The 19,463-nt window shown below is 41.8% G+C and overlaps 1 long non-coding RNA gene across 1 annotated transcript; it reads right to left on the bottom strand.

The window, feature by feature from the left end:
* Window positions 1-16,720: 16,720 nt before the first annotated feature.
* On the bottom strand, window positions 16,721-19,089 carry LOC119493860. The gene is made up of 3 exons (XR_005208040.1): window positions 18,945-19,089; window positions 18,644-18,726; window positions 16,721-17,016 (listed from the first exon to the last, which is right to left on the bottom strand). It is a non-coding gene; the product is annotated as an uncharacterized LOC119493860 (long non-coding RNA).
* Window positions 19,090-19,463: the final 374 nt, after the last annotated feature.

Genomic DNA, 19,463 nt, shown 5'->3' with positions numbered 1-19,463 from the left:
GTGGTGATAATAACAATGTCACTGTAGTTTTGTCTTTGCTCAGGGCACACGGCCACTAGAGGCCATTGTCAGATTAGTGTAAACATACAAAGTGTAAGTAGTGTAAACATAGGTCATTTTAGACATTTAAATGAACAAAAAAATGCTCTTTTTTTTTCCTGGAGGATAGTCTCGTTTTTTTCTCCCACTTAGCCACAAGATCATGACTGAGGGGCTGAGTCTAAATCAGGACAAACAGACCCGACTAAAAGTACGGCTGCGGTCGAAAAAGTAAAAAAAAAATAATGTATTTTTCTAACTACTTTTCCTTGACCTCGATGGAAAACGCCATGAGGTCACGGAAAGATGTGAAGGAAAATTCATGAGGACTTATTTTCATCATTTTCACATAATCATAAGGAAAAGACAACCCTGGTGTGAGGAGAATCTGACTGCATTTACACTATAGGCTCCATAATGATAATGCGGAGGCGGCGGATGTTATTGACGTGGGTTTGCTGTAATGGAACTACAATGTTCTGAAAACAGACTACAAAAGGCGCCGCTTCCACCCCCGTATACGTTGTTAAATAGCTCTTTCAGTGACAGACTGCTTCACCCGCGTTGTGTGAAAGAGAGATACCATAGGTCCTTCTGCTGCTGGAACACTTTACATCAACATATAATAAAGGATTATCTGACCTAAAGTGGACAACTGGTGAAAGATATAACTTAATTACCGAGGCTGGAACTGAAATAAAAAAGGAATAACCTACAGGTTAAAAAAAAGTTTATATTGATAAATATTGAGTTCATTTTTGAGTTATGATGAAGGATTAGAAGCATTAAATGTATATTTCTTCCCACTCCTTTTTTTGATGCAATATTTATTGATGTTGATTATTTGTTTGCTATATGTTTACTGTTCACTTTATTTGTTATTGTTGTTTTTTACTTATTTGTTACTTGTTTGAAATAAATAAATATAAATAAAGTGAAACGAAATGGTCACGGTCCACTCATATTCATATTTAACATTAATCCCATTTAATATATGACTGTATGAAAATAATATGCAAGATAAGTGCATCGTTTGTTTTCATGAACGGCCAAGTGGTGTGTCACTTTAAAAGCATCCGCAAGGAATTGTGGGATGTTATGATCTCCTTTCCTTTGGTAAAGGAAGCTCCAGTGTATCTTATACTAAAGGAGATAATAAATGAAGCATTGAAGCACCTTCCCTTAACATTTAGAGGATTCAAACAGTTACTTATCATGGCTGCTACTGAAATACTTCTGGGTCATTTCACTCAGTTAGGAACCTTCCTAAGAGAAAAAGACTGCAGCCAATGTGTGCCCACTGTCAGGACTGTCAGGACTGTGCACCGTGGCGCTCTCCAAGGTGCTGATCCTGCTGCTGGAAGCAGCTAGGGAACTATCCACCTGATGTTTCATGTTACCTCCAGTCCTCGATCTCCGGTCCTCGCTCCTCCTTCTCCACCCTGCATGATTGGCGGGTGGTTTTATGTATCTTGGATGCCCGTCTCGTGAGGGGATGGATGCAATACCTAGTGGACTGGGAGGGTTATGTAAGGAGGAGCAGAGGAGGACGTTTTGGACAGAGAACTGATTCACGAGTTCAAGAGCCGTTGCCCCGACAGGGCCGCTGAGTTCGTCGGAGGGAGGTGCACCTCGGCGCTCTCCAAGGTTCTGATCGTGCTGCTGGAAGCCCCCGCCCACAGCAGTGGGAAGGCTTCTGCCAGCAGGAACTCCCAGTCAATAATGTCCTTGTTTAATCATTGACTTCACCTGTTTCCCAACATATTCAGTATATATGCAACCCCTGTTAGTATGTTCTGTTTGCTGAATCTTGGATTTTCATACACATGTGAGTACTAGACAATAAGTCTGGCTAAAGTTCTGTTTGTTGTCTTTTTCCACAACATAGACGGTCGCAAGTGGTTTAGTTAGAAAGCCTTATAGGCTCTAGTGTTGGGTTTTTTGTTTTGTTTTGCTGGAAAATAAAACTCTCCTGTCTCTTACTGTACTTATAGGTACACTGCACTCTTACATCCCACATTCTGTTGGCCACACGATGTAGTTGCTAAGCTGCTTTTTTTAAATTTCAAATATACCTCGGCTCAACAAATTAGCCTTCAGTGAACTCAACAAGGTCCATCACTGAATGCTCTGTGCTTCTATTTCAACCTTGAGCTTCCTTCACAGGGAACCTAGACATCAATGAGTGTGTGTTGGTCAAAGGGAAAAAAAAGTGCAGAAGCTTTTTTCAATGCCTTTCCCTATGGATAGTGAACACATTTGCTAATCATGTGGACACCTTTCCTGACCTTTTCCTTTGGCCTCACTCGGCTCTCCCCTGCATACCTGATTGGGCTTCGGACTGAATGAAGAGAGGCCAGAAGGGAAACACATAATCTACCTTTAAGCATATGCTAATGCCCGTGCACAGCACTCATGTCTGCACCTCTTCATATTATTGTGACCTTGTTCAGAGACAGGAAGATGGAGATAGAAACGGAGGGATGCACAGGGACTGAAAGAGGGCCAGATGGATATATTATTATGAACTGTCACAGAGAGAGGGAGAGAGTCCGAAGTGAAGCGAAAGTGCTGAAAGTATCATTAGAAAGAGTTTTACCCGCCAGCGACAGCGACGCTGGTATTGTTTTCACCTTGCGAGTCTATGTGTGTCATTATGGCAAATAATGGTCCAGGAGACACCTACTGTAGGGAACTACCACAGAGGAGGTTTACAGTACTTTGTCAGGTGTTTTTATTTCTGTTAGTGTGTGGACAGATGTTGTCACCATGATAACGTCACAACCGTGCAAGATGCAGTCACTGAACTTTACAGGTGAGTAGTTGAGATCAAAATGAAGGACGAGTGCAAAGACGGGTGTGGTCTGAGCAAGGGCGCTGGAAGTAGGGCGGTAGGAAGTGGGGAAATATGTCACAAATCAACTATGAATGCAATCATACAACACCAGATAATTGTTATCAATAGCTATAAAACTGTGTAAGAGATTCAAAATATTTTAGTGGTTACCTAAAAATGGAAATATATATATATATTATATATATATATATATTTTTTCATTTTTATATTTTTAATAAGACTGATTTGTTATTCCAGTATAGAGCAACTGAGGACATCATCAACTTCAAAGATGTAATCAGTATTATTTTTTTTTTTTAATATAAATTAGAATCATATTTACATGTATAAATTAAGTTGTACTTATAATTGAATTTTCTGTTTCCCATTCGGCGTTAAAAATAAAAGTCTAATATACTGCAATTAGCGTGACTAATATAAACACAATTTAAACATGATAAAAAAAACATAAAGCCTGCATGTTGGTAGCTTGGTGACCATTTTGTTGTTCAGGAAACTGACTTCATTACACACTGACACAATTATTGATTTTCTCCTCTGCATTGATAAATGATAGCTTTTGATGATTTATACCAAAACAAATCCAGAATTAATGTACTTTAATCTAATTTGGTGACATTAAAAAAAGATCTGATAAAGTGCAAGATTTAAACCACTCTAGGTAAACCACCATTTTACGCTAATGCATTCATCCAAGTACGTATTATACATACTATAAAGCAATTATATATATATATATATATCTCTCTATATATATAGAGATATATATACATGTTTTTATTTGCAGATCTATCTATATGCATGTAATCAATCACTGATTATTGCCAGTCGCTTCTGCAATGATGTTTTTTTTTTCTCGTATATATCACATTTACCACACTGTTTGAATGGTGAAGGATTACTGTCCTACAAGGCACTAAACATCCATCTGCCCCAGTGAATCTGCAGGTAACCTTGGAGCAGTGGTTTACTGAGCAGCTCCCATTGACAGTGAACAGAGGTGTGTAAATGTGCACTGAGCATTGGATTTAGTTGACTTTCCCCTTGAATAAATAGGTTTAAAAGTCACAATGCTCTGGACCACTTTCTTAGCAACAGCAAACAAAAAACTGCTCCAAGAAATATTGTGATGATCTCTGCTGGAAGTGAAAGTCAAGAAAAGATGACCAACACACACACTGAGAATGTTCACAGTGACAGAATGCAAGGCAACAGGGAGCCACAGTAGGGAGGTGTCAGTATGACTGTGTGGGTGTGTGTGTGTGTGTGTGTGTTGCGCGCATGTTCCTCTCACCTGAATCTTAGCAACCTGCTCCTGACTAATTTGGCTGACCAGTGACCAACCATATCATTCACTGATGTGACACCTGTAGTCAGTACCAACGTAAGCAGACTTTGCACACACTCACACACACGCACACACACACGCAAACAGTCAGACTTCCCTCGAAGCTGTGGTCATTGCTGTGTACATGCATGATTCACCATGTTAGTGATATTTTGATATCCTGCTGCTTTCACAAGATTACCAGCTTATCCAACCTGGCTGTGGGCAGTGTGTGTGTGTGTGTGTGTGCGTGTGTGTTTGTGTGTGTGTAGGAGGGTGTGGAGTATGTCCCCGGGCAAATAGCATGGTCTACCACAGATGTAGTCCAATAACAAGTCTATATGAGTCATGACTCTGAGACGCTGACACTCTGTCTGCTGTTAGAAGTCACCACAGCTTTGCTGACACAAGCTGGTGCTTCACATTTGTGTCTGAACCTCCTCGGGATCTGACTGGACCTCATGGGGCTCGGTCTGGGTTCAGATGACTTTCCAATGTTTTGCACCAGTTAAGGTAAAGTTCCCCTTTCAAAAAATGCAGCTGAAAAGTCAGATTGGTTGTAATTGTTTTTCTTCTTTTTAGTGAATTACCGTATTCACTAATTTAGGCTTTATTTTGGGCTTGAGAAAAGGTCAGCAACTTTTGACTTAACTCTAAATTTAACTATATCCTATAGCATTCTCTAGGGAATGGAACTTGCTCAGGGGTCACCACAAAACAAAACACAAAAAAGTGTGAAACTTTGGTAAGTCCACAGTTTCCCTATACTAGTAGTGCAGTGCCCGTTCATGGTGTAATCCGTTTGGAGTGCATGCCAGTTCAGAATGCTCGCCCGTTCGGAGTAGGCCAATGGCTTGGTTCCCAATAGTGCTTACAGTGTTGTCAGGGGGTGTGCCTGTTCAGAGCACGTGGCCATTCAGAGCTGGCTGATCGCTTGACCCCCGTAAGTGCTGCTTGCAGCGTTGTCGAGAACCGCTCATCGCTCTTTGACTCCAGGAAAGTGAGTTGGACAGTTAGTATATCAGCACCAGCAGCAAACGTGAACTCCAGTCAAGGATCTATGGCCTGTGAAGGTCTGACTCACTTGTTTATCCAAAGTTTCGAAATATGAAATGTCTCACAATCCAAATTGCACCAACTTTGACACTGCATGTCTTTGGGTCGCCATCAATACATCCGCCAAGTGTGAAGTAGATTGGATGGAGAGTTCTCAAGATTCGCAAAGGAGCAGCGCGTTTTCATTTCCAGGATTTCAAATACCGAGGCTTTGTCATGGTCATTGGCGTATGATACCGTCACACAAGGGATCCTTTTGTGCCAGTATGAAACGCACCATGAGTTCCATTAACTATAATGTAAAACAATCCACAACAACAGTAAATGCTCTGAGAAACCTAGTGTGGTGATGATGTTTAAAGAGCTAAAAGACACACCCAGGCGGGTGGGAGGGGAGATCGATGGGTCCGACAAACACAAGGCTTTCATCCAGACAACCGCTGTTCGTGTCCAATCGGCTGTTCATCGCGTCCCACACAAAGTTCTGTGTCATTTTCACTGTTCAAACATAGTAGTTTTAAGCCAAATCATGTAGTTATTTCCTAAACCTAACTGTATTGGTTTTCTTGGCTATTCCTAAAGTGACACCAAGGGTAACTATAGTGGTTTTGATGATGACCAAGGGGCGTGACAAAGCAACGGTATGTGAGTAGTTGGGATGAGAATGTGTTAGAAGGACATACAGACAGACAGACAGAGATTCCTCCCTTTATAGTTATATAACAGACAAAGTAGATTGAAGCCGGTTGGTAGGGATCAGAAGGTTGAAAGACACCAAGTCGGGGTACATCAGTGTATGCCAGCAATCCTTGGTTTGCTTGTAAAAGAACACTCTGAGCAATCTAATCAGCCAGGTAGTGTCATGCCTTATCGGAGTTATTTGATATCCCGATATATGTAAGTCTACAGAGACATCAGTGAGATGTGATCTGAGAACCAGACTGTGCCAAAGCGGATGTCTCAGGTACATTAAGTTAATGGATCGGCTCTTAGATCTTCCATCAAATTATGAAATCCAACATGCACAGGCAGAGAGACAGTACTTGTCTTATTTCTTTTGTAATAAGTGGTCAGTGACATGGTTTTAAATTATTGAAGGTTGCATTCAACAGATAGGTGTATACACTTAGGCACTGTATATGTATGCATACTTTTGGTTTTCCTTGTTTGCTTTTGCCCTCTAGTTGAAATGATTTCCTGTGAGAGTGTGATGGCCCTCCACACAGGAAGGGACAGTTTGTTTGGCTCAGCTCTGCTGCTGTCTGTTGAGTGCATTACCCTCCCAATGAGCCTGTGAAGATGTCTACTGTGTTTGTTTGCAGATAACCTTCCCAAAAAAACTGTCACACCCACTTGACCCGCTGGGAATGCTGAATCCTTCAAGAAGTCGAGCTTGCCAGAGACATGTTGGTCCTTGTTTGTCACCAAACAGGCTGATTCAACAGCCAAAGATGACAGCCAAAGAAGGCTGAAGAACTGACAATCACACAATCACACCATGTAAATGATCACAATCACCAAGAGTTCTGCTAGTTTTCATTCCAACCAAAGGAAAAATGTTTCCCTCGAAAAATAATTGGAAATGCAGTTTAGTTGTATAGGAAAGTAATTTTGTAAGAGACAGGGTTGTCTGGAAAGATGAATGTTTCTTTGTGACAAATTTAATGGCTATACATCTAACAGTTATGAGATTTTTCTATCGAAAACCAGGGTTAGTGATGGACCGCCTGACTGACTGACCTACCAGCCCAGTCACACAGCAGTTTGTGAAATAGTTACAAAATGTATTGTATTGATTGGTGTAAATAGACACAAATTTATTTTGTGATGGCAAGCACAAAATATTTTTGTATGTAATTCACGTAATTGTGATCTGGGAAGTATAAAGAGTAGCGGACGCCGTGTAGGGAGGTGATGTGTGCGACAAAAAACACAGGATTTTCACCCAGGAGACCGCTGTTCATGTCCCGTGTGAAACCAAAGGTCAAAGTTGACTTATTTGTCACGTAACTTCCATCGGTTACTTAAGTTACGGCACTTCTGGTGTTATTTAAACCTGAACCGTGATCTTTTCGTAAGCCTAACTAAGTAGTTTGTTGCCAAAGCCTAACCAAGTCCATCCATTCCTAAACCTAATGAAGTAGTTTTATTTTGAAAAGACTGGAGCGGAAATTGACACGTGTGTCATGTGCTGCTGAACATTCATAGGGAAAAGCATGAAAAATACGTTGTTGAAAGTCATGCTTAGTGTCACGACAAAAAGAGACATTTGTGTCTATGTACATGACTCAATTAGATTAAATGTTGTGACTATTTCACAAACTGCCGTGAGACTGTGTTGGACTTTTAAACATTCACACGTCTCACACGCATCTCAGTTGCGTCTCTTATAGAGAAAAGAGGTCTTGCCTATTTTTGATGCGAGCCGCGCGCGTCTCACAGCAACAACATACAGTGAAAGTGATCTATTTACAGTATATTGACATCATACCAGCAAGATTACTACAGTTTCGAGGTATATCTGTAGAATATGTTATGGAGATGAAAAAAAGTAAAGACTTTTTTTTTAAATCAACACTTCCTGCTTTCATTTCAAAATATTTAAACACGAGACTTTTATTCTGAAAAATGAGCCAGACAGTGTTCTATAACATACAGTGACTTGGAGAGCTCCATGAATGAATATAGTACTAGTTTTAATTGTGGATTATTACTATTATTTACAAACTACCACAAGTTTGTTAACCTTTCTCTGTCCAAAATAAATATAAATTATATTTATAATGAAATGAAAATGGCCATTAAAAGGCAAACTCTATGTATAAAGAAAGGGCTGACAGCAGCAGCAGACACGCAGCTGACATGCAGCTGAAATGCAGCTGGTGTGAACGGCCGACGCGTGTATCACGCAGCCAGCACGCTACGCAGCCGCCACACGCTCTTGACGTTCCCTGTGTGTCCGGGGCTTTAGAGCTTCTTTCCTATAGTGTCAGCCGGTTGCTAAACACTGGCGTGCCCCACAGATGACTTTAAACAGAAGTTAAAGACTGAGTCAAATCAATATTGAGCCTATGTGACTGATTCAGCTATTACCAGACAAGTTCCCACCAAGGCTTCAACCCGCCATCTTCCACCCCACAGCACAACGAGCAGCCAGTGTCAACAGCTGTCGGTTTGGCTCGTAGCGTTCCCCAAACGTTGCTTTGATCCGAGTTGAAAGCTGAATGCTAATCAGGGTGACAAAAGAGAAGAGACTCGTGGTGGGAAAGCCTACTAACTTTGATGAAACTTTCATGGTTGTTCCTTGTGTCTGAATGGAGTTCAGCAGAAGCAGCAGCAGAGATTGCCTAACTGACTTTTGGATGTTAGGCCAACAAAACCGAACCAACGTTGAATGCCGGTTTACCATTCACTTGCTCCCCAGATTGCCCAGATGGCACTTTGTTTGTGTCTAAGATGTCATCCAGTATACTGAAGCAATGTGGGACTTATTACAACACAGCTGTCTAATTAACACCACACACCCATGTACATTACTGCCCCCCTCTGCGACTTTGAACCCTTTGGTACATCTGCTTATAAAGCCTTGTGTCATGTACAGTAGCTTCTTATCCTCTAATGTCTTTTAGCTGAGGGCTTAGCCTGCTTTGGTGTTGTGTTTCTCATCGCAGCATGGAGTTAGATTAACTAGGAACTAAATGCATCACCCTATGAAATATTTTTCCTTCCCAACAGTATTCAGTTTTCCCCTACACATTATCCTTCCTCTCGTTACCACCTCTTCTCCTTTTTTTTCTACCTTACGTACCTCCTTCCACCACTTGATTCCTCACTTCCTTATCTTGCAACATTGATCCCTCCTTCTCTCCATCTCTAATACTAAATTGCATACCATTTTCTTTCTTTCATCTCCTACCCCCTTTTCAACAAAGTCTCCCTTCTTTCCTACCGATTCTTAATTTTTTTTCTTACGCCCAGGGAACATCATTAGCGTGCGGTGGCACGGAACCTGTTGTTTTTTTTTTTATTTTGGTGTCCATGTTAACAGGTTATGTGTGAGCAGTGCGACTCCGCTGCGTGTCAGCTGCGTCTCTTCGACAGAATTGATGTCTCGCCTACTTTTACCGCGAGCTGTGCGCGGTTCACAGCAACAACAGACAGGGAAAATGTACTTTTGACAGTATAATGACATCATATCAGCAACATTACTACAGTTTCAACGTCTGTATCTGTATAATTTGTCACGGACATGAAACAAAAAGTAAAGATTTATTTTTAAATCAACACTTCCTGCTTTTCATTTAAAAATAAAAGCACCAAAGCGTCTTCATTTGTTAACACAAGGCTTTTATTCTGAAATATTTGCAGGACAGTGTTGTGGAACATGCATTGACTTGCAGGACTCCATAAATGAATAAAGTACAGGGTTTAAATCAAAACTTCCTGCTTTCATTTCAAATTAAAAGCCCTCAAATTGTTTTTGTGGACACAATTCCTTCATTTGTTTACACAAGGCTTTTATTCTGAAATATATGCAGGACAGTGTTGTAGAACATGCAGTGACTTGCAGGGCTCCATGAATGAATAAAGTGCATGGTTTTAATTGTGGATAAATACTATTATTTATAAAATACCACATGGTTCTTAACCTTTTTCTGTCTAAAATAAATATTAATGACATTTATAAAGAAATGAGATGGCTATTATGAAAGGCAAACTCTATGTATAAAGAAAGGGCTGGCAGCAGCAGCCCAGCAACAGCAGAAACGCTGCCGGTGTGGACAACCCACGCGTGAGACACGCAGCAATTCAGCGAGGCAGCCGTCACGCACTGCTCACGCTGGTAGTCTGGCCCAAGGGTTATACACCTCCTTTCACTTTGCGTGTACTTCAAATGATGTGCTCATTGGATCTACGAACCATGTATGGAACCCCCTGTCCGCATGCTTTCTGATGTCACAATTGATGGGGGCTGTATCCAACGGACAAGACTACAAGCATGCCAGCTTTACACAGCAATTTGGCATTCTTGTTTTTCATACTTTCACACCACTACACCTCCATCGCTTTTTGTGCATACAATCAAGTGCAACACCAAAAGCGCTTTAGATCATTATCACGTAGGAATCACAATTCATTGCATCTCTCACCTGTTTATGACTGCAGCCTTTTTTGCCCCGCCTTCGAGTGTGGCTGCTCAGGACAGCTATAAACCCTTTATACTTTATACAATACTTAATACAAAGTTTGTTTGAAGTGCACCTTGTCACCTTTATTCCCTAGAACTTTCTCTTTTTTTCCTATCAGCAGCCCACTCTCCCTTCTTTGCCTACTAATCTTCTATTCATCCATCCTTCCCCACTAGTCTCCAGCCTTCCTTTAACCCAGTGTGTGTGTTTGTTTGTCTGTATTTACATCCCTGGCGTCCTGCCAGTTTCTCGGAGTTGCGTCTCAGGTCCCCGCAGTTGGTCGATCAAACATCCCACAGGTCAAGAGGGAGAAATGATATTGGTGTAACTCACCATCATCACGCTGGGCCGTCTCCCCCTGGGCGACCACTGTTCTCATTCAGCGAGTGTGACTGTGTGTTTGTGTCGAAGCCAAATACAAAATTCATGCTGATTTAATTGTGCCTCTACGCCTTTGATGTTAACCATGATACAGCAACAAGTGCCAATTACAGGGACTCCCGTTTGGACAAAACCAGCATGTCGGCGGGCATTTACACTGACGTCAGATTATGACAAGAGGACAGATAATGACATGTCTGTTCTCCCTGCGGTATTTACTGATGAGTCCACTTCCTTCAACGCTGATATAACATTCTAATTGTTCCCCGCAAGCTCTCGATCCTTCCTCTGCTCAAATATAAAACCATGTATGACAGAGTTAAGGGCTAAAAGTGATTTCTAATTGAAGTAGCTGCTATGTTATGTAAGAGAGACAGTTCAGTAATTGGGTTAACTTTAGTCGTCAACTCCTCTCCAGTGCGTCACGCTTTATCATTGAGCCGGCAGGGCCCAAGTCCAGAAAGTAAACCTCTCTGCAAGCACCATTAGACCATATTAAGAAAGATTAAGGCCACCATTTTGACGCTTGATACTGAGGGGATGCCCGCATGCCCTGGTATTCATTTCTAATGACTGATTTTCACTTTTTGGGTTTGGGGATTAGTCAAATGTTTCCACTCATTTCCCTCCTACCTTCAATCCTGCCATATCTTCTCCTAGCGTAGCCGTGATTGGTCCTTTTCCCCCCCTCACAGATGCTGCCCAGAGATAGCTGTCCAGCAAAGGGATACGTTAGCCGGTTGTGAATATGCTCAAAGACATGAAAATCCTGAGCACCACTAATCTGCTAGCTCTGAATCTCTTCTCTGCTCTCTTTTTTTGCCCTCTGTCTCTCTGCAGTCCTTTCAATTTTCTTCTTTGCAAGCTTCATGCTAGTGAAGTGAAAAGGGATGGCATGATGTTTAGTGAATTATTCAGATCCGGGGAGCAAAAGCTGAGGCTGCTGCAGCTCACCAGGCCTGGCCCTTTGACTGGATCCCCCCAGGGATACGCTGAAACCAGCATGACCCTCCTCTCTCCGCCATACACTGGCGCACACACACTTTCACAGACTCACACAGGGACATACGTACACACTCACAGGCACATGTATACATGGGAGGGCGGGGGAGCTACTGAACATTTGCAAAGTACAACTGCAAGTTCAAGTGTAAGTGGTAATGTGTTATAAAAATGCATTTTTGCTCATACTGCATATGGACATGGCGAGCGATTATGTAAATTTAGCAGACAGATGTTGTAAGTGTAGTTGGATGAAGGTCTTAAGTCGTGGTAGTCCTCTCTCCAAGCTAAAACTGCACACAGCATGAGAGTGCTGAGAGAAGAAAGAATACTGCATAGTGACTATTCTGATTCATCTGATTTTATTAGAACATTCCCAGTAGTTGACCTAAAAGTTGACCACAGAATGGCACTATACAGTTGGTTATGAAATCACAAAAGTCAAAAGGGTACATCCTCTGTGGAACGCAGAAGTATTCACCAAATGTAATGATAATCATGTTACATTAAGCAATACATAATGTGCAAATACAACATTTGGTGTAATAGTATTGCTAGAGGAGATCCTATATATATATATATATATATAGAAACCAACAGCTAGATACATGCCAATTAGCGTTGTGTGTTGTGAGTCGATAATGATCACAATGGTGACCCCAGTCTCCTCTGCAGAACATGAACAAGTCACAGTAATTTGCCCTTTTACAGGTTATCGTCCTAATGGTGCTAGATACAAGTGTTAAAAATAGAAAGGGGTCATACTTTGGCAATTGTGATTTTGTTAAGAAATCAAATTTGATTTTGACACTTCTTAAAGTGTCAGTAGGCAACAAGTTTTTGGCATCATTGGGCAACAATTCCATAATAACCTTTCAGCATATTGTAATTCAAGTGTTCTGAGAGAGACTTCTGCTCCTCCTCATGGCTCTGTTTTCAGGCTTTAATAAATCTAGCCCGTGATGGGAGACTTTGACCAATCACAGGTCATTTCAGAGAGAGAGAGAGAGCGTTCATATTGGCTGTGCTCTGGCTGGTGGGCGGTGCTTGGTACTTCCTCAACAGATCTCAACATGGCTGCCGGGTGACAAACTTTCTCATTTTACAGCTAAACAGTACACTACAAGATGTTTCTGAAAACATTTGAGGTGTGAAATAGAGAAGTACGTACGTTACGGATGGGATGTAGTAAGGTTACATAACGTTACTGCCCTAAACTACCTTTACCCTACTCTGCCTCTGATTGACTTACTCTGATATTGTTACCCTAAACCTAACTAATCTCACTCCTCATGCCTAAACCTAACCAACCCAACCAACAAAGGTAACGAGTGATAAGAGGCAGAGTGGTGGGTCATGCCTTCGCCAGTAGGAAAAGGAAACGGGAAGGTCATAATAATGATCCACGTGCTTCCGTTTGTTGCATGGAGAGTGTGCAATTTCGGAGCAATGGCCCTTTGGAACAATGGACGTTTTTGGGATAACAGGCTTTCAGACACAATGGGCTTCGGGACCAATGGGGCATTTTTTGGACTATTGGGGTTTCGGAATAATGGGGCGTCAGAGCGATGGGTAGTCCCCGGCTCATTTGGTTTGTCTAAAGCCCTCGACTCAGACTGCATATAAAATAAGCAAGATAAAGAGCTGAATGGAGATGAGATGTTTTAAAAAGCTTTTATTGTGGTGGTTAATGTGGTTAATGTTCCAGGTTCCTTGATAATACACACCAGGGTCAAATAGAGGCTTGTCAAATGTTAGCGAATTATTGCCTTTATTTTAAAAATGTAAACTACTTTAACTTTTTTTTTTCTTTGTAAATCTGCCCTTGTCATTGAATGGAAAGCAGACGTGCGTGGGCATGTGAAGAAAAACCTATAATAATAATGTATTAATGAGAGCGAGAGCTGCTTCTGACTGACACGCTGTTTACCTTGTGTTTTCTCTAATGCACCGACACCCTGCTCTCCCCTCCAACGTACCCGCAGGCAGGACTTAGTTCAGGCAAACACAAATACACACACACACCAAGGTACAGTGTCTGAATCAGTCTGAATGAATGACAGGGATAGATAAACAAGCTTTTTGAAAAATCCAGACGCTTCTATTGAGGGTCAAGAACAGCGAGAGAGGAGAAGCTGATTGAAAAGATTTACAAAGGCTCTTGAATAAGCTTGAATAGCATCCCTAATTATATTGATGGAAGAAGGAAAAGCAGAGTTATAAGCTCTAAATGCACAAAAAACTCTGCTGGCACAGGTTGGAGTCAATAAGTAAATCTGCCAGAGTGAGTTTCTCCTTGCATAATTTTTATCTCCTTTTACTTTTCTCTTCCCCTTCCATTCCTTCCCACCCGACCCCACTTCTCTCACTATGTGAGTGTGTGTGTGTGTGTGTGTGTGCAGTCAGGCTGCAGGCACTTTTCTTCTTCGACATTACAAATGAGCTCCAGTGCTCGGCCCAAAAGCTCCCTTTTAATCTTTTGCCCTAAGAAGGATGACAACATTTACAAGTAGACAGAGTCGGCCAGGGCAAAAAAAAAAAGAAAAGAAAAAAAAAAACATCTCCTCGTATTGACGCTGCTGAGTTTCACTCAGCCCCTGCAGCTATAATACACACACATGCACCAGAAATTTGTCTCTCGCCGTAGCTCCGGGAGATGAAGAGTGGATTCCCCTCTCCGCTGTCGATTTTTCTCCCTTCGTTTCTTTATTTGTCTTCCAGGCCGGGACTCTTTCATTTCCTGTTGGCTCTCTTGCGTTATAAAACATGAAAGATGTTTTCTTTAGCCCTCGCCGATAATGTGGAGAGATGGTATCTGTGGTGGATGGGGGGAAGGAGGGGGCCTACTGGGCAGAGGTTGAGGGGTCTGATGGGTGGAACATGGAGCCTGGCTTCCCACTGTCGGGAAGGTTGAATCCAAAGTCACAAATCTCCTCTGGCACCCATGTGAATGTTTTCAGTGTTTTCTTTTTTTTCTTCTCAGCTATATCATCTGCTGTGCATCTTCCACCGGGGGAGTGATGGCACAGAGGGGAAATCACTTCTTTTAATCAGAATTATAAATCTGACAGCCCTGTAGTTGCTATCTCCCTTCACATCGCACACCATACCTCTTCAGCAAGGCCCCTAAGACAGGTTAGATTAGAGAAGGAGGCCTATCAGATACACAGCAACCCTCAAACACATATTCTATATGCTTCACCTAGAAACAGAATCCCAAAGATCCCAGAGAAACAACTGTTTGGCTGGATTTTACACAACAACACCACACTATTATTCAATTTAACAGTTAGACTAGTCAGTGGTGTCCAACTATATATGACATATTTATGGTAGAATTGATCATTACTGCGCTGGTTGTCTACATTGGAAGCCCTGAACGATTTATTCTTTGTTTTACTTGGATCCTCATTAAAGTTGTATCATACCTGATAAGAATGATGGTCAAAATAAAAATAACACCAAGACAGGCATGCCAACCTTGAGACCTCAAAAATAGGGAGGATTTTTAAACCAAAGTGGGACCACTATAAAAATGTGAGTTCAGACAGGTGTTAAGTGTGTGTTTCCTGCCTTCAGGTGACTTTGAAGGAATGAAAATAACAAAATAATAACAGCTACAGCATTTCTATGTTAAATACTTCACAATCTCTGAGTCCGGAAACAGGTCTTTCATTTATGTCATCACTGAAGGTGCATCATGCATCAGGTCTCCCTTTACCAAGCAGGCCCACAATGATTTGCTGGCCCTGGTGCCCTGCAGGCTGGTCCCATACACTGTTTGTTGCTATACCTATGAATAGTAATACACTGAATCCCACAGACTCAATGTGTGGGTAATTCACGTAATCGTGAACCAGGAAATATAAAGAGCGATGAACGCCGCATAGGGAGGAGGTCGGGGTGGATGAGTGTGTCAAAATGACCCGAATTTCGCCCAGGAGACCGCCATTTTTGTGTCCCATGTGAAACCAGAAGTCAACGTTGATTTATTTGTCACGTAACTTACATATTTAAAGTTTCAGTAGGCAATATATTTTAGGCATCATGGGGCAAAAATCCCATAATAACCTTTCAGCATATTGTAATTCAAGTGTTCTGAGAGAAAAACTAGACTTCTACAACTCCTCATGGCTCTGTTTTTAGGCTTTAAATAAAATCTAGCCCGTGATTGGAGACTTTGACCAATCACATTTCAGAGAGAGCGCTCCTATTGGCTGTGCTCCGGCTGGTGGGCGGTGCGTGGTATTTCCTCAAGAGATGTCAACATGGCTGCCGGGTCACAAACTTTCTCATTTAACAGCTAAACAGTACACCACAAGAAGTTTCTGAAACATTTGAGGAGAGAAATAGGCATTACAGTAAAAGAATATAGATTCATATTTGATCAGCACTGCCTAGTTTGACCATCTGGTCGGAGTTCACGAGTGATTGACAGCTGGCTCTCATAGACAGCAGCTGGACAGCTCGACTCTGGTTGGTTGTTTTCCTCCGGTCTGTGAAATCTTGCAGATGCCATTAGGAGCACCGGAGGACACCGGAGGACACCGGAGGACACCGGAGGACAAAGAGGCATATCATTTTTTTCAGATTACCTGTCTCATGCACTACTGTCAGGATATAGTAACCGTTTTATAAAAATAACTTTTTTAAATCATATATGCCTCATTTCTGTCCACTGCAGCTTTAAGCAACGTCACTTCCGGAGTTATTTTAAGCCAAAACACAATATTTTCCGAAGTCTAACTAAGACGTTTTATTGCCTAAACCTAAGGAAGTTGTTACTTGTGTAGACATAAGTTTATTTTATTTAGAAATTAATTAGGAAATTGAATAAAAAAACAAATGAAAAAGGAGGAATAACTTTTTTGTAAGATAGCATGCAAACCATTGCATGAGCATGTGTTGTGGCCTGCCCTGCATGTCCGTTTCCTTTAAAGCTTTCCATAAGAAACAGAAATTCGTCTTTCAAGGACGTCTGGAATTTGCTTGAGTATTTCTTTCTCTTAGTACTCTCCCTGTCCTCTCCCTGTCCTCTCTCTGTCCTCTCTGTCCTCTGTCTGTCTCTCACTCACTGAGGAGGAGGAGGCGCGAGCAGCTCTCTCTTCCGTGTCATGTGGTTGAGCATTGTCAGGAAACGACATTTGATGTAGTCGTATTGTTGTCTGGGTGGAAAGAGTAGACTTTTAGAGTGGTATGGCTTATACACATTGTACAGCGCCAGAAACAGGTTGTGATAATGAAAAGGGAAAAAAAAAAAGTGTGAAAATTTGTTGTAAATTGGGAGAAATACAGTAGAATTGTGACCAAGAGAGGAAACCGGGAGAAGGCTCCCGAAAAAATCGGGAGGGTGGGCAAGTGTGGAAAAAAAAAAAAAATCAGGTTTCCACACAGCTATGTGTGAAAAGGATTTAGACAGATTCTCCCTTTACTCCTCAATACTGTACCATGAAAGTCTTGGTGGAGTTTTTTTCAGAGGAGTTTGCACACACACTCAAACACACACACACGCACGCACGCACGCACGCACGCACGCACGCACACACACACACACACACACACACACACACACACACACACACACACACATTTATATCTTTTTTCAAAATGGAATTACTTCACATGTATTTACTACACCACTTAATGTAGGTTGAATGCACTTACGGCAAATCGCTTTGGATAAATGCATCAGCCAAATAAATGTAATGTTTAATTAATGTGTGGGGGAATTATGTAGAAACCAAAAAATGTAAAACATATGTCTAAATATACACTTCTGTGACACCTGGACTTTTTTTGTGAGGTAATTCAAAATAGAGAAAAATGGAAGTATAAAGTTACATAATGGAGCGCGACCAAACTAGGTCATGTTTGGATCCCAGCGCTAGTTTTGACACTGATGAGGTTGAACATACACATTAATATGCATATGACGAACCACAGCAGTATAATTATAAGCTTGCTCGGCATGCGAGGCCGGAAAACAGACAAGAACAAGGTTAACGGCAAGTTAACAGCCGTCGGTGAGAAATTGAGTTGTGTTGTGAGGAGAACCAGTGGAGAACTGGGCAGGTGTTTTGGTGTGTGACTAATGTCAGATAACCTTGTTATGATATTGTATATCAGAGAAAATCAAAACTATTTCTTCATCTAATACTTACAAGAGTAATGATATTCTCAGAAACCAATGTGCAAGGATCGGTTTGTTAGGACATTATACACAACGAGTGGTGAAATGCTAAAATAAACAATTCCATTCCCGCCTCCTACTCCCCCTACATCTGGCGCCCTTTCTCGCACCACGCCCATCTTCTAACTCTGCCTTCAATTTGATCTCAACTACACACCTGTAAAGTTCAGTGACTGCATCTTGCACAGTTGTGATGCTATCACGGTGACAACATCTGTCCACAGACAGACAGAAATATAAACGCCTAGCAAAGTACACGTTGACAAACCTCCTCTTTGGTAGTACCTGCTACAGTAGGTGTCTCCAGGACCACATCTTGCCATGATGACACACACTAAACAGACTCACAAGGTGAATCCAGAATAGAATGGTGATAAATACATGGTAAAATAAAGGGGGGATGCACTTGTTCACCTTTTTAAATCCACTCTGATAGTGACTGAGATCACTTTTAAGGGTGCCATGTGTGTGCCAGAATTTCAGTTTAAAACATATAAAAAATGAACATTATCAACAGGATGTGAAGAGGTTACAGTGTTGACTTTATGTCAAAGATGTCTATGTATTGTGTTGCAGAGATATCTACTAAAAATAGGCGTTACCTTGAATCTCTAGAAGAGACGCAGCAGACACGAAGCCGAGCAGCACGTGAGCTGTGCTGTTGCTCTAACCTGTTGCAAAAAAGCTGTGGGGCGATGCATGCACATATGAAAGATTTTTACAGGTGCTGCATCAACACAAGGCAAAAAAATCAGGAAAAGACGATCCGCGCACTGCATAGGTTGACAATTTGTTGACAATGCCTGACAAAGATCTCTGTTAGATCGAAACGTTGCTTCATTAAAATTGTTGGGAGCTACCTATGCAGTGTGCGGATCGTGTTTTCAGATTTTTTGCTCTAACCTGGTTCAACAGGTTCCGCAGCCGCCACGCACTTCTGACGTTCCCTGTGTGGACGGGGCATTAGACCCAGCCTGCTGGCCACCAGCCTGCTGTGACTCCCGGCACTGAGGTTTGGCGCTGGCTGAATTTGAGTTGCTGCAGCTACTGACTGGTGGTCAGTCTCAGCGCTGTGGTCGTTTGGCCGTGGGGAGGATGAGAAGAAGGTGCGGGTCATTTTCTTGTTTCTGCCACTTTGGATTTAGTCTAATAAACAAACTATCAAAATGAACACAGGGCGTAGAGCCGCCAGTTAGTGTCACAGTAAACACACAGATAGCTAACGTAAACTACAGGCCGACGCCACCGATGAAGATTGTAAGATAGCTGTGTTATTTTGACCGGCTCTCAGAGTTTCAGCAGTTTGGTTGAATTCTTGCCCTGCTGTTAGTTAGTAGTTGACTTTTTTTTTTAATTTATAACTGATGACTGTAAATTTAGATTGTATGGACCCAGTAGTACAGGTGAAATGCTGCCCCCTAG

The sequence above is a fragment of the Sebastes umbrosus genome, chromosome 9 (genome assembly GCF_015220745.1).
Source record: "Sebastes umbrosus isolate fSebUmb1 chromosome 9, fSebUmb1.pri, whole genome shotgun sequence".
Lineage (NCBI taxonomy): Eukaryota > Metazoa > Chordata > Actinopteri > Perciformes > Sebastidae > Sebastes > Sebastes umbrosus.
This window is presented reverse-complemented; position numbering and strand designations above follow the sequence as displayed.